This window comes from Fukomys damarensis, unplaced genomic scaffold (genome assembly GCF_012274545.1).
Source record: "Fukomys damarensis isolate Sample0158 unplaced genomic scaffold, DMR_v1.0_HiC HiC_scaffold_5, whole genome shotgun sequence".
Classification (NCBI taxonomy): Eukaryota; Metazoa; Chordata; class Mammalia; order Rodentia; family Bathyergidae; genus Fukomys; species Fukomys damarensis.
The window spans coordinates 40,815,576-40,839,815 of record NW_022900917.1 but is presented as its reverse complement, the minus strand read 5'-3'; the positions used below and the strand labels follow the sequence as shown (position 1 = coordinate 40,839,815).

General features: G+C 36.3%; 1 protein-coding gene and 1 pseudogene across 4 annotated transcripts in view; both read right to left on the bottom strand.

Annotated features, from left to right (window-relative positions):
- Ncoa2 (nuclear receptor coactivator 2) overlaps window positions 1-24,240 on the bottom strand; it is a 283,274-nt gene that overhangs the window by 123,738 nt on the left and 135,296 nt on the right. The window contains exon 1 of one of the 4 annotated variants that reach the window (XM_033760597.1): window positions 7,323-7,399. The exons of the other annotated variants lie outside the window; for them this stretch is intronic. The gene's annotated coding sequence lies outside the window, so the exon portion shown is untranslated. Of the gene's footprint in view, window positions 1-7,322; window positions 7,400-24,240 lie in introns of those variants that run through there. 4 annotated transcript variants of the gene reach the window in all.
- LOC104851720 lies at window positions 15,202-17,329 on the bottom strand (annotated as a pseudogene).

Below are 24,240 nucleotides of genomic sequence, written 5' to 3'. Positions count from 1 at the left end.
CTGTTTTTATTCGCACTTTTGCTGTTTAAAATGGACCCAAAGTGAAGTTCCAAAGTGCTACGTGGTGCCTGTAAGTGCAAGAAGGTTGTAATGTGTTGTATGAAGAAAAGACGTATGTTAGATAAGAACTGTTCAGTTGCAGTACTAATGTTTATAAAACAATATGTTAAATGTCTCTATTCACACACATAAAGCCCTACACTTTGTTAAAGTCCTTTAGTTTAGTAAAATGTGACAGATATTCACAGGAACCTAATCCTGTATTTTCTATAGGAGAAATGGCTCAATATTTGCTAATTCACTACATAGACACCACCATAACTCCCATGAATAGCAAGAATCAAATGTAGTCCACTGAAGGCAGAACAAGAGAGTAGATAAGAATGTTTGGAGAATGAAGGTGACAGAGCAGATCCAAACCATGAAAGAGCCTTTATGTCCTATACTAAGGAACATGGACTTCAAATATGAGGTTCTTGATTTAGACTGTATGGGTTAAAAAGGGTACAAAGGGTACATCTTCCTGTTCTGTACTATTTCCCTGGTGTCTGGTACAGACACATTATTTCTAAGGAAAAGTGCGACTTAATATTTTCTTCCTTTGCACACAATCCTTTCTGCTCCAAGCAGCACTGATAACAAATACACCACAAGCCATCAATGGTCTAGCAGCCACATTCAAATCAAAATAGATGAAATTAAATTTAGTAATATATTTTATTGAGCCCAACACTAAACAAATATTACCACCTCAAAGTGTGATCAGTATTTAAAAAATTATCAGTGAGATAGTCCACCCATCTCCTCTCCCACTGTCCTTCCTTTTTGTATTTTGCCTTAAAATCTGGGTACATTTTACAGTCAACTCAGACTAGTCACCTTTTGGGTACTCAAAAGCCACTTGTGGCTTGTGCCTACCTTTCTGGGCAGTGATAAAGGCTCGGGGTATCTTGTGAGGTGCCTGAGATCCCCCCCAGCCAGCATGATCTAGGAGTCAGCTCCATCTTCATGTCTCTGCAAGTGTTCCCTGGTCAATCCTCTACCCACACCCAGAGAGTTACTCTTGTCCTATTCTAGTGAAGAACCTAATAAAAATTTTACAGAAACAATTGTTAAATGAGCAAGAGGATTTAACTGTAAAAGTGAAACTGGCTCTTTTTGCATTTTAGAAATAAGTCAACACAAATAAGCAAGCTACATCAAGGGACAAGTGATAAAGCTATATTTATAGTTTATTTTTTGACTCATTCCCAAAGATCAAGGTATTTCATGAGGTAAAACCTGTCTGCCAGAATGAACAACACACTCAGGAGCACAGGTACCATTACTGCTATGGTTATAGTTGTCCCCCGACCCCCCAGGCACAGGAGTTAACACCAAAGTCATACGTTATAATATGAACAGAATGAAAATTTAATTGGACTATGGCATGGAGAGGTGAGCCCTTTGTAACGTTACTAAATTTAGATAAGGTTGTTAGTGTAGAACCCCCATCATTATATCCTGGTTGCATTATAATATGAGGAAGAGAAACAGATATATAAGCTCTCTGCCACCTGGGGACTCTACTGGCAAGAAGATCATCATTACAGGCTGAAACAATGTGGTAGCTCAAACATGGCCTTTGAGTCATCCTAACCATCTACCAAAATAAATCTTTTTTCTTTACATAGTTAGCTTACCTTAGGTATTTTGTAACAAAAAAGGTGACTAACACAAATGTAAATCATTAAAGTTTGATGAAGAAAAATGGATCCCCATCTGAAAGATTATGCAGACAAAATTCCTGTCTCGAGAATCTGCATGGCTGAAAAACGATTTACAACAAATCATGTCAGTAGATTACATTCCAGTGTTGTTCTCAATGTGCTTTCTGGGGTTTTATACCTCAGTGCTCTATCTTAGCAATGCTGTGAGTAAAGGACCTTGGAAGTAGCAAGGTACTCTTTTGAAAAAGAAAAGGAAAAACAAACAAACAAACAGCAGCTAAGTACAAAAACTATGCAGCGTGCATCTTTTAGATCCCACAACTATAGTTGTGCCAATCTCATCACGACTCACAGTCCTCCTCTCCTAACAATCTCTGCTTCCCTACGTGAATGTTCCCCATGGATTTCCTTGCTCTAAAACAGATTTTTGAATTAGCTGTGAGTTAATTTCCATGAACAAATGCTTCTTTTTTTTTTTTTAATTTTATTGAGTTTATTGGTACATTTTAGGGATACAGTACAGTTACATTCATTGTTGGGATCATGTACCTTTACATGGCAAGTCTTGATTCTCATTTTTTCCCCTTACCTCTGCCCTCCCTTCACCCCCTCCCCCCCTCCCCATCTACAAACACTTTATTTTCATCTTTTCATTCTCTCACATTTTTTTCTTTTCCCTTTTTGTTCTTCCCCTACGTATCACACCTTCCCTACACCTTTAGCTCCTTTCCTCCCATTTCTAAATGTCAGTAATCTTATTAGAATCTTATGCATTGTTGCAGAATATTCACACCAGGGAAACTATTTGGTATTTACACATGTGGGACTTATTTATTTCACTTAGGAGTATATCTTCAATATGTATCCATTTTCCTATGAATGAATCTATTCTCTCGCTCTTTATGGCTGAGTAATATTCCATTTTATAGAAAAACCACAACTTCTTTATCCAGTTTCCAACGGATGGGCAAATAGGTTGTTTCCAAGATTTAGCTATTACAAACTGTGCCGCTATAAACATGGGTGCACATACTTCTCTGTGATATGATTCTTTTAGTTCTCTTGGAAAGATACCCAACAGAGGGATGGCTGGGTCAAATGGAACCTCCAGTCCAAGCTCTTTGAGGTATCTCCATATTGATTTCCATAGTGGTTGCACTAGTCTGCACTCCCACCAACAATGGAGGAGGGTTCCTTTCTCCCCACAACCCCGCCAACATTTGTTATTGTGTGATTTCTTGATAGCAGCCATTCTTTGTGGGGTGAGGTGGAATCTCAGTGTTGTTTTCATCTGCATCTCTCGAATGACCAGTGATGTGGAACATTTTTTCATATATTTTCTTGCTGCTTTCACTTCTTTGTATGAGAAATGTCTGTTCATTTCGGATGCCCATTTTTGGATCGGGTCTTTATATTTGGGGGGACTGATTGTTTTGAGTTCTTTATATATCCTTGATAATAGTCCTTTGTCTGAGGTACAGCTGGTAAAAATTTTTTCCCACATTGTAGATTGTCTCTTAGTTCTGCTAATGGTTTCTTTTGAAGTACAGAAGCTTTTTAGTAAGATGAGATCCCAGTTGTTGATTCTTTCTGCTAGTTCCCGTGCTACTGAGGATTTGTTCATAAAGTCTTTTCCTATACCAATGTCTTCCAGAGTTCTGCCTAACTTACCTTCCAGCAAGTTTAATGTTTCTGTTTTAATATTTAGATCTTTAATCCATTTGGATTTTAATTTAGTGCATGGCGAAAGATAAGGGTCTAATTTTAATCTGTGGCAGGTTGACATCCAGTTTTTCCAACACCATTTATTAAAGAGGCTATCTTTCCTCCACTGTGGATGGTGAGCTCCTTTGTCAAAGATGAGGTAGCTGAGTACATCTGCATAACAAATGCTTCTTTTCAGAGCAGATCAAAGACCTTTCAAATGATGTTTTTTACTCTTAACATTTTTTTTTGGTACCAGGGATTGAGCTCAGCACCCTGCTCTCATGAGACAGGTGCAGTGCCATTAAGGTAAATCCCTGGTCCTACTTTTAAGATTTTAAAAATAAAACATCATTAAAAGTACAAACATTCAAAAACAAAAATCATTTTCACTTTCACATAATTCTCCTCTTGTCCTTATGTTCATCCTGTACTCATTCTAGGAAAAATCAGCAACTCCACTGAATTCAGCAAATCTGGGGGCAAATTACCTGGGTTTCAATCCTGCTCCACTCCCTATTAGTTGTGTGAACTTGGACAAGTTACTTGCACTTTCTGTGACTCAGTTTCCTCAACTGTAAAATAGGCATAGGATAGCATATCCACTGGTATTATGAAGACTAACTGAATCATACATGAAAAGTCCACAGGACAGTGACCAGGACTTATCAAGTTCTATCTCAACATTAAGATTAGTTTCATGGTTAAGAAAACTTAATACCGCTATGCTAATAGTTTTTCTCATTAAAGGATGAGGGAAAGGGGAAGACTACAAAATGTTATGTTTAACAAGCACACGTAAAAACAACATATAAAAATTAACATTTTCATTCTTTAAAGTGAAGCAAAATTTAGAAAGGCAAATGAAACAACTTATTAGGTTTTTATTATCTGAGGAATATCAACATAAGATCTATCATTCATTTTAACTAAAGTCTGAAGATTTACGAAAACAAAGCATGCATTGTAAATATAAGTTTAATGGCACATGCTTTTATAACCTTTAATGTAACCAATTAATTTACTATTTTAATTTGAATTATAAAACCAAACATGTAGCATCTATGTTAACATATTTCTTATATTTATTCTCTAAGAATTATTCCTTCAGTCTAGATTATAGTATTTTGTGTTCTTATAAAATCATTAATGTAAATGGTAATAACTAAGTTATCTTTAAAAATCCAAATAAAACAAATACATGTTTCTGTTCTACCTGTATTAGTGATTTACACTATAAGATGTAAATCTGCATGCCTATTATAAACTTGGAGAAAAGAGTCATTGGTGCAACTGAAAGGCACACCAGAAATGCCAAGTCTTACATCATAATGTCAAGGACTACAGCATCTGTGAGAGAAACGGGTAAGGTAAATCAATTGACAGACCTTTCTTATCATTTCTGAGGTGTTCTAGAAAATTTTGATGGCTATTCCACAGATTTTTTTCACTTTATGAATTTCATATTTTCTTTGCTTCCAGAGAATTTAACTGTGCTTAAAATATTAGGGCAGTACTTTAATCCTGACTTAACTTTCTCAAAAAATTTATTTTCTCAAATTAACCAAAAGGTCCTGTGAACATACTATTTCACGAAGTTTTACCACACTGAATCACTAAGATCACCTTTAAGTCTATCTTTTCTTACCAGATCTTTGCTACAAATTCAAAACAGCTCCAAGAAACAAACCCCCTCAGCCTGACAAGATCAGACCCGATTATAATATTTGTGGTTAATTACTGTGGTTGGAATTCTGAAGTGTAGCAGGATTTGCAAGCTAGTCATCTGGCTTGTTTAGACACTACCTAACAGTAAAACCCAATTCTTCTAACTCTAATGTTAAAATTGGGGTACATCCTCTCTCCCCAAACTCCAAAAGTAGAGATGATTTTAGATAACTCAGTATATTAGCCTGTTTATGATAGTGCTTTAAAAAGATAAATGACTGATTGATGCACAGTATGTTAGGTGGAAAACACTATCAAGAGTAAAAACTATTCCAGTTCAAGAGCCTGTAAGTAAACATCTTTTATGACAATGAAAATATAAAGCATTATAAATGTAGATCAGATAAAACTACCTAAATAAACTCTTTCAACATGAAAAACCATGCACAAAGTAATCAGGAAAGTAGTCTTAATAGCTAGAAAAAAATCAACACAAAATTCCTTCAAACATTTAAAATTAATCCAAGATTTAGGATAATTACTACATTTACTGAGATCAGGTTCCAATGCAAATTACCAAAATGTGTAATTGGATTGCACTTTTACTTGCTTTTATTTTCTCATAGTGTTTCAGAGTATCTTGAAATAACAGTTGATGCTTAATAAAAATACCTTGAAGTGTTCCAAAATTCTTGGATCATTTGAAGATTTTTATATCAGGTAACATAAATTGAAAAAGGACAAACAAAGGGAAATAAAGAAAGGTCAAACAAAAAGCTGGGCTTGGTGGTGCATGCCTATAATCCCAGCACTTGGAAGGCTGAGGCAGGAGGATCACACCAACCTGGGCTACATAAGTGAGTTCCAGTTCAGTCTCAACTACATAGTGAGACCCTGTCTCAAAAAACAACAACAAAAAAGAAAGGTCAAACAACCCAGCTTTGAGATTTTTATTATTCAAAATATCTAATGTACAATACTAGTACCTTTTGAGTCTAAATGTTTCAGCCTACTTAAAGAATAAGGGAGAGTTCTATAGTTAAAAAAAAAAAATCCAGAATGATAAGAGGTACTACAGTCAACTGTTTTTTTAAACCAAACTGTCTTGTTATGTAGATAAGACTAAAATAAGGTACCAGTGTTTTTTTTAACAATCTCATTTTATAAGGTGATTTATTAAACAGTATCTTACTAAGATATGGTTTGTAGATCCTATAAGGAAGGAACGTCTCATGCACTCAGTATAATTAAAATTATGTTTGAGTTGCTCTCATCACCTTTTATTGGAAAAGATAGCAAGAATTAATTTTTTGCTAAACTGTCTATATATTGCATGAATAGCCTGATAGCTTTCTTACCTCCTCTGAGTTCAATTTCAGAAGCAAACTGTTTAGTTCAGAAGGAATATAGTTTAATTTCAAAATCGTATTTGATTTGGAAATATACACATACCACCCAAATCGAGCATATTCTAGAACTAAAAAGAAAAAAAGTAACAAATTAATCCTCAGGCCAACCTTGTGTAATACTTAACCCTTTTCAGCCCAAACTTATGGTTATCTTTTACCAACCTCGATCTTTAAGTATCACACTTCCCAAGGTTAAGAGAAAGGTACAAACTGCTAAGTCAATTAATAGCAATATCATGAGCAAAAGTGGCAAGTACAATCTGAAAATTAACCTAATATTATTTAGTTTTCTGCATACAGTAGCATACAAATCAAACACAGAAACTTAGATACTGTATATAACAACAGAATCATTTAAAAGAGGCTTCAGATCCTCCCCAAATTTTCTATTTATCATCTATTCAAAAAGTAAAAAAATTACTGCAAAGATCTTTTTAAAGCTTGGAATTACAAAAGGGCAATATAAAATAAACATGAAAATACAAATATAAAGCTTATGGTTATTACATCTTTCTCCTAGTAAACACTTGAATCTTAAAGATATAAAATTCTTCTGAATGTTAGAAAATGCTTGCCAAAACATTCCCCAAAGCAAGCATGAAACTGGCCACATGATCTGCAAGTAATCTTTAAACACTAAGCAAACACAAAAGAAATAAGGACCACAGAATCAATTTGGGTCACACTGTATCTATTTGTTCCTAAGAACATTATCACTGCCTGGTTGTCACGCTCAGTTCCCCCTTCAAAAATGCACACACATCCAATCGACAAGCACACAGAATTCCCAGATCATTACCAAATATTAAGTCACAGCACTTCTGAAACACACCTTGTAATTGTCCACAGCCTCTGCAGTTCAAGTCAGAGCTCAGCAGGTCTCTTTATCTTCTTCACCGGTGATGTAAGTACAAATACCACACATCTCTCCTCAAAACAGAATACAACCCCTGCCAATTAGCAATAAATGTACTGCTTCAGAGATAAATCTCTATTAACCCCAAACCACATTATGTCTTGATGTAAAATCAAGCACATGCTGAGCACCCCGCTGCTCATCTCCTCTAACGTTTGCTTATAACGATAGCTGACAAACTAGCCACACAAATCCTTTTTTAGCTGCTGATCAGACAGATCCCCCTTTGACAATCCAGCATGGTGGAACACTCGAAAATTCTTCCTGCTTCTATTCTACTGCTTGCTCTAAAAACCGGTTTCCTTTTCATTGAGATAATAGCCTTTTCTGCAGTCACATGACTCAGAAGCTACATTAGCAGAGCTTTATGATAATAGACTGAGTAAGCCTCTACCCCCTCCTGCTATTAAGGGGATGTCTTTTTCCTCTCTTTCTCACAAACACACACACAGTCTCAGTCACACACGTGCGAGAAACGTACACACACACGTCTAAAATTATGTATTCTGTGGAATTCTCATAATAAAAAAGGTATACTCTAAAATGAAAATACAATTTCTAGAACTGCTGGTAAAAGTAAATGCTCAAAACAAACATTTTGATGCAGTCTTTCACTAGATGCAGCACTCTGGCCACGAACACTTCCTCTAAACGCAGCACTGAGAAGTAGGACAGTTAGATGGAAATATGTACTCTCTTCTTCTCTCTTGAGCTTTGCCCCCAAGATATAAATCTGACAAATCTAGCATAATGAACACTTCGGTGACATTAAGCTATTCACATGCAGGGAATTAATTTTCTGTATCAGTAAAGCATACATTTTAACACCAAAACATAATCTAATTAGGAATATATCCTCATTAAGTAATTCACAAGTGTTTCAAGAAGATAAGCATCCATGGTCAAAAAAATCTTAAAATAAAAAGTCCTTGAGTCTGGTCAATTTGATCTATTTCTGACAAATAGTCAACTCTCAAAACATACTGTGAAACACTAGCACAGAGCCTGACACACTCTATAACTTTTTCTTTAATGTACCTAAGCAACAGGTAAAAGTTCTAGAGAAAGACAGCAGATTATTTCATATGCCTAAAATATCTTTGGCAATGATCTAGTTCAATAATTCATTTTTTTTACTGTGTAAACATTTTTACTATGTAAACACCTACAATGTAATGTTTGATTTATGTATATACTGAATAGTGATTAAACTAAGATAATAAGCAAATCTTTATTTCATATTAAAATTTGATTTTAATCCATCAAGCAGCAAGCAATTTTGGGAAGAAGTTTAAATCATAAGAGTGCTAGGTAGCTGAAGGTGAAGAAAAAGAAGTGATATGGAGTTGCCCAGAAGAAAACCACAGTTACACAACATGCAATGGGGAAAGCACATGTAAGAGACAAAAAGAAAGAATTTTAATCTGAAATTTAATAAATTCAATAGATTAATATAAACTATAGTTTATATTTCTTGGTTGTAACTAGTTTCAACTCAAAGGTAGATTAGATATTTTAATACATACATTTAAGTTTGAAACATGGCAAAATACACATCAAATTTCTCATCTAAATCATTTTTAAGTGTATGAATAGTGCTAAGTACATTCACTGTTTATTGAACTATTTCATCTAGCAAAACTGAAATTTACACCCCTTAAACAATCCTACATCTTCCTCTTTCCTCCAAGCCTCCTTCAACATTATTCTGCTTCTATGAATTTGACTACTTTAGATACCTAATAGTGAAATCATACAGTATTTGTCTTCTCATGTGTAGTTATTTTAAAGAATTATTTTACTACCAGGAGATCTAAGTAGTCTTCATTTCACAGAATCATTTTACATACACTGCATTATTCATAAGTAAATGCTACAGCGGGAAAAAAAAAAGAATTGTTAAATTCTTGCAACCAAACAGAAGGAATTCTCATTATCACATAAAACTTATCTATACAAAAACTGTTAAATTCTCAGGATTCAAAAGAATTTGACAATTCTAATTCCAAAACACTTAACTATTTGAACCACTCAATATGCAAATAACTCAAGTAGGATAAAGTGGGTATTAAGAAGGTCATCGTAAGTCATGAAAGAAACCTTGGGCACTATGGAAGACAAACTTATCTTCTAAGCACCTGAAATGATTAGTAAGGTGTCAGGGAGCACAAGTTTCCATAAGTATCTGAGCAAAGAAATCCAACCAGAAAATAAAATATGTTAGAGACTAAGAAAATAAATATAAAAATTTAGAATGCCATCCCATGACAACACCTCGTAATAAAAAAAAAACTATAGCATAAGTAAACACTTCAGAATATAACTAAAGTAATTATTTAAAGTCCTTTCAAAGTTACAGTGATTTTAACAGCTACCTAATTTTCATTATATACATAAAACTGCAAGTCAATCATTAGATAGGACATCATGAAATTAATTCAATGGCCAGCGATGTGAGAGAAAACTTTTTAAAGACAGGAATAAAAACTGCTGGGCAGTTTGTGAAATCCATCTATGCAAATACTATATGGCCTTTTTCTGCTCACAAGGTCATGAAACCTTTGGTGATCTTATAAATCATTTCCACAGAGGAAGGGTGAGGTCGCAGACACTCAAACATTACCACCACATGTCCTTTATTAACCACAATGGAGCTTTTGACAAATTATTTTTCAACCAGGCCCTAGGAAATAGCAAAATGCTGTGCATTTCTCTGATCAGATCATTCATGGTAAGAAAATGTCTCCTGCCAAACACATCTAAGTAAAATGTCTCGTTCCAGATTCTGTGCTTACACTTCAAGATGTATTGCTGTTAGCATATCTGTCCCTCTGTCGTATTTTCTGCTGGCATACACAAATTGGTAAAATCACCTAACTTTCCTCCTGAATGCAGAAGGTGGCTACAGCAGATTTTATCATTAGCAATTTTAAATTTTTTCTTCACCAAGGCAGTAGTGTTTATGAGAGGCTTAGACAAGACAATGGGTAAAGCTGTTACTACCTTTAACATTTTATGATGGTGGTTGTATTACAATCCTGGTTCATTTCTTAATCCAGAAGCATAGTGAAAGGTCAAACAAGGATTCAAAAGAATAATGTTTTTCTTTCAAATTAATAAACAATTTATTTTCAGTGCAATATACAGATCTTCAGAGTAAAGTTAAAGAGTTAAGACAAATGAACACAGCTGTGGAATCCATACTCCTAACGAGAATACTTTTATGCTCTCGAAAATCTCCACTCCCTGTCTGGCTAAACAGCTACTATATTCTCATTATCTGTTATCAGGTATTAGCTTTACTTTGTAGAACTTCAAATACATAGAATCATATGGTAAATGTTCTTTAGTCCTGGTTTCTTTCAGTATAAAGTTTTAGAGACTCATTCACATTACTACACGTATTAATAATTCCTTTTTCTTCCGAAGAATATTACATTACATGAATATACAAGTTTGTTTATCCACTCTCTTGTTGATGGACATTTGAACTGTTTCCAATTGTGAGCTTGTGGTAAATAGAATTCTAAAATGGGTCTTCAAGATTCTCTACTCTCCGGTGTACACATTCCGCATAATAAACCAATACTGTCTTTATGACAGATTTTTAATTCATGGTTAGTTTTTGCTATGGGGCAGAATGGCTTTAAGATAGGGAGATAATGGAAGTGGGTCTGCTACGCATATGGGTTCTCTTTGTCAGTATCAGCGGGGAGGGGAGAGATGGTACTTTTCAGCCTTCTGCATGCTTAGAAGCATGAGAGCCTTGCACTGACTCCATATATACCGTGGCCAAACCTTTTGTACCGACATTTCTTTATCCTTAAAAGGTTATTATGTAGCAACATGAAAAAATTTCCTTTGAATAGGCCACTTTACAAGGAGGAAAGAGCAAGGCCTTGGAGTATACTTTGATTTGAATTTATGTACAGGGTATGCAATGTGTTATAGCCACTACTAGTTATTAATTTGACATGACACTCAGCAAAAGAAAAATAATCTGCATTTTACAGCTTTAAAGGAAAAAATGAAAAATATCACTCAGAAAAAAAAAATAGTGGAAGAGAATAAGTGAAACAATGACAGTTGGGTTAAGGTAGATAGGATCACAAATTTCCATTCTAATTATCGAACTTTTAATAATGTTGTTTCACAATTTAAAAATACGACACAGGGCCGGGGATTTAGCTCAATGGTTTCGCCGCCTGCCTCCTAAGTGAAAGGTCCTGAGTTCAATCCCTTGCACCATAAATAAATAAATATGGCACAATGTTAATAACTTCTTAAGCTGGGCAGAGAGCACATGGTTTACTATAGCACTGTCATCTCTATAATACAAATGTCAAAGAACTGAGTCTCTTATATGAAATCTTTAATTTACAAAGATTTAAAAAAATATTGAGTATTTAAAAAAGTATTGAGGGTTGAACACAGGGCCTTTACACTGAACTACATTCTAGCCTTTTTAGTTTTCATTTTGCATCACAGTCTCACTAAGTCGGTAACCTGCACAGATTATACTTGAACTTATAATTCTCATGCCTCAGCCTTCCAGGATGATATTACAGGTGTGTGTCATCACATCCAACTGAAAAGATTTCTTTATACCCTCCGACCACAAATTTAAATTTTTTCCTATGATTAAAATAAAATAAAGGTGACCTGCTCAACAAGTTGTAGCATGGTCAAACATTTAAGTCACTTACAATACTAATTAAGCCTTAGTATCAGCACTGAAATTATATATTATAGCTAAACATCAGGTTTTAAAAACATATTAAAATGTCATAGAAGTTAATCTACTTATTAAATACATTGGTGGGGGTACCAGGGATCAACTCAAAACCTTGTGCTTAGGAGGAATGTGGCGGCACCACTGAGATAAATCCTTGGCCCTGTTCAATACATTTTTAAATGCAATGAACAAAGTTTCACCAATAGGAAAATAACACAAGATGTAATAGTGGCCAACTGCTGTTTCCAATAGGCATAGATCTGTACAGAAATATGTCTCTTAGGCCCCTAATCTCCTAGGTAAGCCAGGGACAGAAGAAAAATCTATCTGAATATACTGTTTGTGGATGACATCCTACCAACACTAGCCAGAGATTTCATTCTTCTGACATGTGGGCAAATGAGCCTTAGAAAAGACCCAAATGAACTAAACTAGCAAAGAGTGCTATTTTGTTGGGTTATTTCTAATGAAAGGCTTATGCAAACAAGGCTTATGCAAACAGCAGTGCATAAATGTCTATGATACTACTACAGTAGATTATATCCACACAAGAGAGGGCTGAGGAGAAGGACTATAGAGTGCAATTACTTCTAAATATGACTGCCAAGTTACCACTTTATGAAATGAAGTAACACACAAATAGCACACTATATATTTCCATCTCAATATACGTACTTCATCCAAGGATTTTAGAGGCTTCAAACTACAGCATTCTTCCCAATTAATGCATATATAAACACTCTAGGTAAGTTGTCTTTAAAAGGTTCACTTATTCTGTTAAGTCACCAGAGTACCACTAGGTTAAAACTGAAATTAAATGATCTGTTATCAAGAATGAGAACTTTAATAGCTTATCATTATTTAAAACCTTACATGTTCTGGACTTCTAAAAATGCAGAAGACTCAAAGATGATTATACACCACAATAATTGGATTCACCGAGTATTCCAGCCCTCTGAGAATGGTATTATACCTTAATAAGTATCTGAAAGCTTCTATGACTAAATGAATTTGTAGTCTGGAGGTTAAAAAGAAAGTGAAGGCTATCTAATTCTGAGACTCTCAAAATCATCAATTTCAAACTTCCAGGCTTGGATATTACCACCTTGAGAAGTTAGACTTTTCAAGTACTTAGCTTTTATTACATATTACTTAAGGAAGAAACCTCCAGAAATGTTAAGTAAAAAACCAAAGGTGAGACTAGATTATACTGCATCTTTGAAATATGAAAGAGAACTAGGTGTCAAGAACAGAAGAGTTGCAACAGGTCCTGTGACCAACTGACTGATACCTTACAGATCTCTAGCCAACCTCAACACATGTGGGTTAATATGATTTGCTCTTTTAACTGCTGTTCTCCATTTCCCTTATATTCAACTGTCTCAAAGAGAGAGCACCAACCACACAATATTACAGCACAGGAAGAATTTGGCTCAGTCATCCCTCTGTCCACAAAGGTCATGGATATTAAACTCTGAATGATTTGAGATCCTGTTTTAATGAAGATCAAATGGAAGTTTGCATTTAATCAAATTTGGCCATACAAATAAAACTGTCAAAGTTAGACCAAAATCTACTCTTTGTGAAGATACTATATCATGAAGCAAATAATTATTCATCTGTTCCAGATAAGAGGAACTTGTGACTAAAGGTGCTAAGGAACATGTGTTTTACATCTGCCTATGAGACTGCATCTCACAGTGTAACACCATTTCTTAGCACCCCAAGCCAATTCTGATTCAACTTCAAGTGTCATTTGTTAAAATACTTTGCAAAAAGGTCTATTTCTCTCACCTTCCCCTCACCTTCTTTTGCCTTCTCCTTCGGCTCTCCCTCCTCTTAAAATATTGTTTTAAGTATTTATCCTTGTTAGTCAGAGGGTAGTAACAACTGCAGTTACAATAGCAAGTTATCAGAAAGGAGGGTATATGGCATTAGTGGAAAAAAGCTTTCCCTAAAGTTCCAAAATTCATGGTAATACTTTATAATAATGGAAAAGCAATTTTAAACTTTTTCTGATGTCTTTGTTTTTCTTTTTTTACCTCTAATAAACTTCATTCAAAAAACAGTTGTTCAATACAAATGACACTAAGGCACTAGGGTCCTCAGGGACCCAAAACAAAAAAGCAGGCAAAACTTACAAAGTATTATCACAAACGCAACAGAAGAAACAAATCAGAAATGATGCTTAAATTAGGGAAGATCATTAGAAAACTAATGCAGTAACACTGAGAATGGATGACACTACATTTTTAACCTTACAGAGTAAAATACTGCCCAGAAATAAACCTGTACATAGCTATGATTTTTGACAAAAGTGCCAAGACAGTTCTATGGGGAAAGGGTAGTCTTTTCAACAAATCGTGTGGCTAACACCGAATATCCTCATGCAAAAAGGATGGATCTGAATCCAACATTAGAATCCAATGCTTGAATCAAAATAATTCAAAGACCTAAATGTAACCCACAGAATGGAAAAAAATACTATGTGATCACACATTTGATAAATGATTGATATCCAAATATATAAAGAACACTTACAAAACAAAAAAACCCTGACTGAAAAGTGAGCAAAGATCGTGAGTGACATTTCCCTAAAAAAGAAATGACAAAAATCACCACAGCAAGTTATTGCATCTTACCCCTAAGAATTGCTATTATCAAAAGAGTAGAGGGCTGGGGACGTAGCTCAGTGGTGCTGCTGCCTGCCTTGCAAGCACAAGCTCCTGAGTTCGATTCCAAGTACAAAAAGAAAAAAAAAAAAAAGAAAAGAAAAGAAAGAAAGAAGAGTAGAAAATAACAAGTAATGGTGAAGATATGGCAAAATTAGAACCTTTGTGCATTGCTCGTGGCATGCAAAATGGGGCAGCCACTGAGGAAAGTAAAGTGGCATGACTTGTCACAAACTGTAATCCAGCAATTCCATTTCTGTATATAAACCCAAAAGAACTGAAATGAATTAGTAGATATAAATACATATATATTCATACCTGTAGTACTCACAATAGACAGTGAGTAAATTAAAAAAAAAAAGATATGGCATGTACATACAATGGAACGTTATTTGGCTGTAAAAAGAAAGGAATTTTTGACACATGCTACAATAAGGATGAAATGTGAAGATATTATGCTGAGTGAAATATGCCAGTAACAGACAAATACTGTATAATTCCCTTTATATAAAGTATCTAAATGAGTTAAATTCATAGAGGCAGAAATGAGAATGACGGCTGCCAGTGAGCAGGAAGAAGAGAAATGGGAAGTTACATTTAATGAGTAGGAGTTTTACAGGCAGGGAAAATGAAAGCATCCTGGAGGTATATGTCGTACAGCATTTAATGCTATAGAACTGTGCATTTTAAAATGGTTAAAACAGTAAATTTTTGTTATGTATATTTAAAAAGTCTAATTATATACATTTTTTATTCATTAATTTTACTGACACATTTCAGTTATACAATATGCTGACATTCATTATTGGGAATTTGTACCTTTATATATCTTGGTTTTTATTTTTCCCCATTCCCCTGCCCTCACCTCAAACCCTCCATCCCTATTTAAAAGATTTTGTTTACATTTTTTTCCTTTTCTCATATTTATTCCTTTCCCCAACTCCTCCCACTTCCCCTTCCCCTTCGGACTTTTTCTTCCAATTTCACATTATCAATTATACATTTTAATCCTTATCTATACTTTCAGTTTCTCACACCAGATAAACTATTTAGTATTTATTTCACTTAAGAGTATGGCCTCAACTTCACAGATCTTGAGAAAACAATCCATAAGTTCACTTGTAACCAGAAGAGACCTAGAACAGCAAAAGCAATTCTAAAGAACAAAGACAAGGTAGGGGTATCACTATTCTCAACTGGAAATTATACTACAAAGCTACTGTAATAAAAACAGCATGGTACTGACAAAAGAAACAGACCGGAGGATCAGTGGAATAGATTAGAAGATGCAGAAAAAACTCTGACATACTCAGCCACTTCATCTTTGACAAAGGAGCCAAACACCTTCAATGGAGCAAAGATAGCCTCTTTGAAAGATTTCATGAACAAAATGTGTTGCACATGAACTAGCGTAATCTATATATTCTTTTTTTTAATAAAAAAATTGTATTTATTTAGAAGCATTCAGAATGTCAACACAACAGCTGCAACTTTTTTTTTTTTTGCAATTACAGAGTGGTATTCAGTTAACAGAACATTTCATATAAGCTGCATCAGAGACAACTGAAGATGAAAAACTACCGTCCCCATATATAACTAATTTGTGCTGTGCACCAACAAGAATCTGCTTTAAATTTCCATGCCAATTTACAACCCCCATACTGTACCAGGCAAGGTTAGTGGCTATTGAAATACCAGGACAGGGCTATCTAAAGACACATTTGGTAGTGTGTTAACTATACATCTTCTTCTTCATCTTCATCCTCCTCCTCATCCTCTTCATCTTCCTCCTCCTCCTCCTCTTCCATCTTTTTCTTGCTCTTTTCAGCCTTGAATTCATCTTCCTCCTCCTCATCATCCTCTTCATCTTCCTCCTCCTCCTCCTCTTCCATCTTTTTCTTGCTCTTTTCAGCCTTGACAACTCCCTTTTTTGCTGCATCAGGTTTTCCTTTAGCTCGGTAGGCGGCGATGTCCTTTTCACACTTTTCCTTCAGCTTAGCAGCCTTCTTCTCGTAAGGCTGCTTGTCATCTGCTGCAGTGTTATTCCACATTTCTCCCAGTTTCTTCGCAACATCACCAATGGAGAGGCCAGGATGTTCTCCTTTGATTTTTGGGCGATACTCAGAACAGAACAAGAAGAAGGCTGAAGGGGGCCTCTTGGGCGCATTGGGATCCTTGAACTTCTTTTTTGTTTCTCCTTTAGGAGGAATATAGGTTTTCATTTCTCATTCATAACTGGCCTTGTCCGCCTTTGCCATGTCTTCAAATTTTCCTTTCTCTTTAGCAGACATGGTCTTCCACCTCTCTGAGCACTTCTTAGAAAACTCTGAGAAGCAAGTGTGCACAAAGAATGCATATGATGACATTTTGCCTCTCGGCTTCTTAGGATCTCCTTTGCCCATGTTTACTTGTTTTCCTCAGCGAGGCACAGAGTCACCCAGTACCCCTCCGGCTCTCACTTGCCTCGGCGCTGTTTCTATGGAGCTCAATGTACTGCCAATAATCTATATATTCTTTAGTTACACAATGTCAGAACCATCCTGTTATTCAAAAACTTGCTTATTGGTTCATGTTAATTTATCAACATTTCAATTAGTGAGAAGGGGCTGGGGATATAGCTTAGTGGCACCTTGCCCTGCGCCTAGCAAGCACAAGGTTCTGAGTTTTTGATCCAAGGCTCTGCAAAAAAAAAAAAAGTGAAAATACTCCAGAATTTAGTAGTATTATAGGCCAAAGTTACAAAACAGAAGATTAAAATTATGTATCACCTAAGCAAGAGAAACTCATAAAAAGCTTGGAGAATCATTTATTCATTTAATAAGAGAACAAAAAACAATTTAGACAAGTGATAAAAAACAAACATAAGTAATTCTTATATAAGCCAACCTATTAAATGATTTCAAATTTACTTCTATTTTACTGTGGGATAAACAGATAGAAATACTACTTAAAAGATAAAAATACACAGACATGAAACGAAACTGAGTCCCCAAGGTTGAGCCCCATCGAGGAATCCATAAAGTTCAGAAAATGCATGACGCATATGCTGCAGTTACCTCCTCTCCCATGGCACAGCAGACTTTTCTAATTAATCACTCCAAAGCCTGTATGTGGCCACTCAGTTCTCCTCAACGTGGCACTCCAGGCAATCACTGTAATCAATAGGAGCTGGCACCAGAGCTGAAGCTACTTAGCATGCCAGCACAGGGTGAGGGCGGGAGAGAGATTTGGGGTGGCCATGAATTACGAAGAGTGGATCCAGAAGAACTCTGCTAACAGAAAGAGGATGTCATCACACACTACAGATTTTGCAACAGTAGCTTGATACAAGAATGGAAAATGAATCTGCTGATCTCAAGTAGCTACTTTTCTAAATCTGTTTTAGACATGAATAAAGATCCAGCCAAGTCCTCAGTGATGTAACCAACTCCATAGTTCTTCACATGTAGAGTTTTTACCTTTTATAGGACTGAAGAATTGAGGGAGCAAGGAATACATTGTAGAGTTTGCTAGTAAAGAAATACCCCCAAGGTAACCCCGAAAGTTACCAGACTGGCCACTTGTTCCTAAAATTTTGTTGCTTTTTCTTCCTGGTTTCTACTCACACTACATTCCCAACCTTTCCTGGAGACCAGCTGGCAGAACAGGGGGCAGGGAAATGGAGGCAGATTTCCAAGTGACAAAAGATTATCCAGACATAAGATCCAAACCAAGTTGCCACTGCTGTTGAATATGGAGGCTCCAGAATTGAGGCGAGAGTATCTTTTTCATTGCAATGCAGAAGAATCAAAACCATAGCTACTCTTAACCAGGTCAAACCACGAAAGGAGATTTTATAGTTTTTGTTGCTTTATTATATTTTCCCCTTTAAGCACGAGTAACTTCATTAGAAAGAGCCCTATTTATCATAATCAAGTCATCCTTCTCAGGTCACACCAGGTTAAAATCATGTTAACAGGTATATGGGGGGAGGGATAAAGAATAATTTCTTAAACACCATGTGCTAGGTTCATTATCTATTTTTCTCGTAATACCCCTATAAGGCCAGTACTATTTTTTCTCCCAATGTACAGATATGGGAACTGAGGCAGAGACGTCAAGTAAAGCTCGTAAGAAAAAGGTTCAGGGGTTCGCTTCAATGTCCTTTTGGTGGTAGTGGGGGTAACGAGGGATGGAACTAAGGATCTTGTGCTTGCGAGGCAGGTGGCAGCACCCCTGAACTAAATCCCCAGACCTAGTCAGGATTTGAATTCAGCAGTCTGGTTCAAGTGTCTGCTCTGAGCCACATAAAAAGAACAGTCTGATTGTGTTTCTGATCTTCATGTGTGTAGGCAACATTACAGCCAGACACTTTGCATGTTGTATCTCCCCAGTTACTCCAAATACCAAATAAGATTAATTTTCCCCTTTCAGAGATGAAAATACTGAGGTTCAGTGAAGTCAAGTAACTCACTCCAGGTTACACAACAGAAAGAATGCAAACACCAGTTGTCTATTGGGTGTAAACGCAATGCCAGCCTATTTCTTTAATCCTCTCAGCAGCCTTGTAACATAGGTAACAGTTTATTCCACTCAAGCTAAGCAAAGTGCGGCTTAGAAAGAGGTTTGGAAGTTTAATTAGGGTCAAATTACTAAGAACAAAACTTAAACTCAGATCAATTGAATCAAAATCTCTACTACTGCTCTTCTGATACGGATGTAAATAAAACATTTATCAGCTCCAGTTTGCCAAAGCATTGTTAGAATATAAAGATGACAGTATATTCATTGTATATTGAGAGAAAAGACAGCTATTCAGATCATTATAATTTCCATATATTTATTGATCAATTATTCATTGAAGTTGGTACTGTATGACAGTGTTGTAGGTAATGGAAATAGCAGTTAGTCAATCAGATAAATATTTTTACCCTTCTGACCTAACAATCTAGAGAGAAAATAAATATGATAAATAAGAAAAAGATACAGTGGCACTAAGAAGCAAAAGCAGCATGTGGGAGGACTGAAAAGGAGGTCAGGTCATGGACATCTCTTGTTGCTTGCTACACTTTAGCCAAGTAGCATGCCCGAGTCACAAGGCAGCCAAAACTGTCCCTTTGCCTTTAAAAAGATGTCACAGGCCCTCTTGGAAACCAGATAAAATACCAGTTTCTCAAATTCCCTCAAGCTTTGGATAATCTGGCCTGCGTCATAACACTGTCCACAGTGTGTTTTGGTTTGGATGCGGGCATACTTATCGATGGTCTTCCTACCTCCCTGACTTTTACATCTACCTCTCTCTGCCACAGAAGGCCACCGCCAGAACTCCTAAAACTAAGGATTTCTTCAAAAGTACTATGTCATTTCCTGAACTTTTTTTTTTTTTGGGCACCAGGAATCGAACTCAGGTCTTTGTGCTTGTGAGGCAGGCAGCAGAACCACTGAGTTAAATCCCCGGCCCATTCCTTGAACTTTTATTTGTTGATGCCATTTCAATGATCATATATATGTAAGTGAGACCAAATTCACACTTTTAGCTTCCAGATATCACCTTAGCTCCAGAGCTCAACTTTCAACCTCTCATGGACATCTCTCCCTGGATGTCTAGAATGGAGCTCCTCTGGCCAGGCGTGGTGGTGCATGCCTGTCATCTCAGCATATGAGAAGCTGAGGCAAGAGGACTGCTGCAAGTTTGTGGCCAGCCTGGACCATAGTGAGTTCGATGTTCAATGCTAGCCTGAAAGACACAGTGAGACCCTATCTTATAAAACAAACAAACAAACAAACAAAAAACAAACAAACAAACAAAACACCCACAGCAAATTTCTATAACTTTTTTCTCTTTCAACCTTCAAACTCAATCAATTTCCAAAACCTTTGGATTCTACATTTTGTAGTTTCTCTTGATCACATCATCTTTCTAATTCCTCTGAAGTTACCAAGATCTCCTTATCTCTTCAGTACCCACACCTCTAGCTCCTCCCCATGTCAAGACTTGCCCTTAATGCAATTTATCCTACAATCAGTAATGATTGGCTCCCTACTTTTTAACATGGGGGTAGAAAATACCATATATACAATACTGACATGAAGGTTGAATGTGATATTATAGTGTTTTTGTTGTTGTTGTTGTTTGTTTGTTTTGGTACTGGGGATCAAACTCAGGCCCTTGTGCTTGTGAGGCAGGTGGCAGAACCACTGAGCTAAATCCCCAGCTCTTATAGTAATTATCAAAGTTCTTAACACACAGTAGGGACTCAGTGTCATTTTTTTTTTTTCCTTTTCTCCTATTCTCACTCTGTGAAATCTGGTACTTCACAGGGATCTGGTATTAAGGGGCATGGGATATCTGTCTAGTATTCTAGCTCTGTCTGGAGCATGTACTTTTCTGACTTGAGCTGGCTCACTGCTCGCACTTTCTACCTGTTGTATTCCGATGACTGTTCCCATCCATCCTCTGCCTACTGGCATCTCACTGACCCTCAATGGTTAGTCATCTCCACAGCCACTTCCTCTGATGTCTTCCCTCAGTTCTTCGTACAAGTGAGTTCTTCCCCCTTTTCTTGGTCCCCAGAAACCATGTGTGACAGCACCTTTCCCTCAATCTGTACAGTCTACCTGGCAGCGTACCCGAAAGTAAGGACATCAAAGTGAAAAGCTGTTCTACTGTTGGTATGTCACTGTTACTGGTTACCTCTGTACTTATTGTGCCCTAAGTAAATTAAAAGCAGGAAAGCAGACTAGCACTGCTTGTAAACTCTCTGATGTCAGTCTGTGGATTATTCATCTTTCTACCCTTTACAGCAGAACTACAGAACATGTGATGATACTCAGGTACATACTGTAAATTTGAATTTACAGTTCCGTTGTATTTCAGCAACATTTTACTCAAGACAACAAACAGTAAAGGGTTTCAAGAGAAAAATTACTTTAAGTATGAGAGAACTGTCAATCTGTAAAGTTTTAGATGAATTATATATTCCGTGCATAAAACTATGATTTAAATATACAAAAGTAGGAACAGCACCAAGTCTTAGACACTGATTGCCAAACATCAGTGTCTAAAGAGTATATCAAAATCAAATTTAACAAGCACTCAATAAAACCCTTAATCCTTGTACTATTCACTTTTATTACAAACTGCTAAAAGTTCTACAACTGGAAATCGCTCAGCCATATGCAAACAAATTAAAATGAACAAGGAAGAAATTTACTTGTTCCCTGATACGGTGTTAAACATGAGGCTATTAATGAGAGGTGTGAGATAAGAATAAACTATGGAGACAGTGACGTCTCTGAACTCAACACCTCTATCAGGAAGTAAGTTAGAACCACAACCCTCTGTGAAAAGTTATCTAAAACAAAATCAAATTAATGGTAATTACCCAGTAGCTTAGATGCTAATAATATAAGAATACATGCTCAGAGAATGGAAATAAGTCTTAACATCTCAAAAGTATTATTTCTTGGACCCAGTACTTCCCAGTAAGTTTTAACCCTAAACAGTGTAGAGCTGAGTGAAGATGAGAGGCCTATATATGTTTGGTGCTTTAAATATTACAGTGAACAAACCAACATTTTAACCATTCAACTTCTAGTGTTAATTTTCACAAGCACAATTATAGAGTCAACTAAAAACTTACCGAAAACAACACTAACATACATCTCCCACATTTATTAGAGGCTATAAGCTTGTTTTCTTTAAAAGCATTACCCAAATCACTTATTCTGATAAGAAATCTATAGCTAAAAATAATTAACTACTAAAAGTCCTTATGAAGAGCTTATCAAAAAAGCATCTATTATTATTGGAACATGAACTGGAGAATGAACAAAGCAGACATTTTACTGAGGAATGCCACACTGTCTGGGTCCCTATGAGGGTGAAGATTAAGATAAAGCAACATATTGCACAAAAAGTGAACCTTCAAATTGAACCCCATCCTTTGCTCCAATATGCTTTCACAGAAAAAAATGAAAAGGGCCAGGGATTTAGCTCAGTGGTGCTGCTGCCTGCCACACAAGGTCAAGGTCCCGAGTTTGATGCCCGGTACCACAAAAAAATAAAAAAAAAGAATTAATGACAAAGTTACATGCCTGTTCCACATGAGGGAAAAGGCTGGAATGTAGCAAATTGTGACTGATAGGCAAAACACTTCAAAGAAACTTGCGTCTTCAGTCAGCAACACATATAACATCTAGTTAAATCTTTAAACTTCAGCACATATATAACAGTCTGAGAGCCGGGTGTGGCGGCACAGGCTTTTAATCCCAGCACTTGAGAGGCTGAGGCAGGAGGATCGCTGTGAGTTCAAGAAAAGCCTGGGCTACACATAGTGAGGTCCAGGTCAGTCTCAACTACATAGTGAGACTCTGTCTCAAAAAAACAAGAACAAACAAACAAACAAAAAGAATAGTATGAAAATATGTATAGTAAAAGAAATAAGTAAGCACCCTACACTTATGCCTTCTAAAATATCAAAGCTTCAAATTAATTTTAAGAATAGCCAACAATTATTGAGTGCTTAGTGCTAAGCCTAAAGTAAAGCATTTGACACACATCTTATTAACAACTTTATGAGCTGGCATAGCACATGCCTGGCAAGCAAGAGGTCCTGAGTTCAATCCCCAGTACAAACCAAACCAAACCAAAAAACCAGAAATACCAAAAAAACAAAAAACAAAAAACCCTTATGAAGAGATATTTATATTATTTCCCATTTTATAGTGTCAGGGATTGATTTCAGACCTCGAATCTGCCTTGCCTCCTTAAACACTATCACACACACACACACACACACACACGGAGAGGAGGGTAAGAGGGAGAGAAACTTTCATGCAAATTCATAGATCAAGCATATAACCAGGAGAAATAATATGCTGATCTTCTGGTCCTACAGGAGTAACCACACTAAAACCTATACACGTTCAAGTACTTTTGCCATGGAGGAGAGAGAACAGAAGTGGTGGTAATTGGTTCCTGATGTGGAGAAAAGGAAACCAGGGATATTCATTGCAGTTCCTTGAACTAAAGCCCCAACTGGAATGTGTCTAAAATTGCTGTAGGAGGGATACAAAGGCACAAGTGTCCATGCTGTGATGCAATCCAGCCTCTTGATAAGAGGAATATGCAACTCACAAATACATTTATACGATTTGTGGAGGGGCAAAGGAAGAGGCCAGTAGACAGAAGTGCCACTTAGCTAAAAACAAACAAAACAAATGGTAGTAGATGTAAGAAGCAGGAAAAAGGCCTGAGAAGGATGCTGCAGTTGCTGCTTTGATCTAACAGAGGTTGCATTTCTTTTGTCTTTCTTTCTGTGTGAAAGTAAAGTAGCGAGCAAGCAGAATTCTCATTCACATGTACAGGTATAATATTCTTTTTTCACAAAAAGAGCCATGTTTTTATTTTCTAGTTACTACCTTTAAGGGACACCTAGTTTCTATT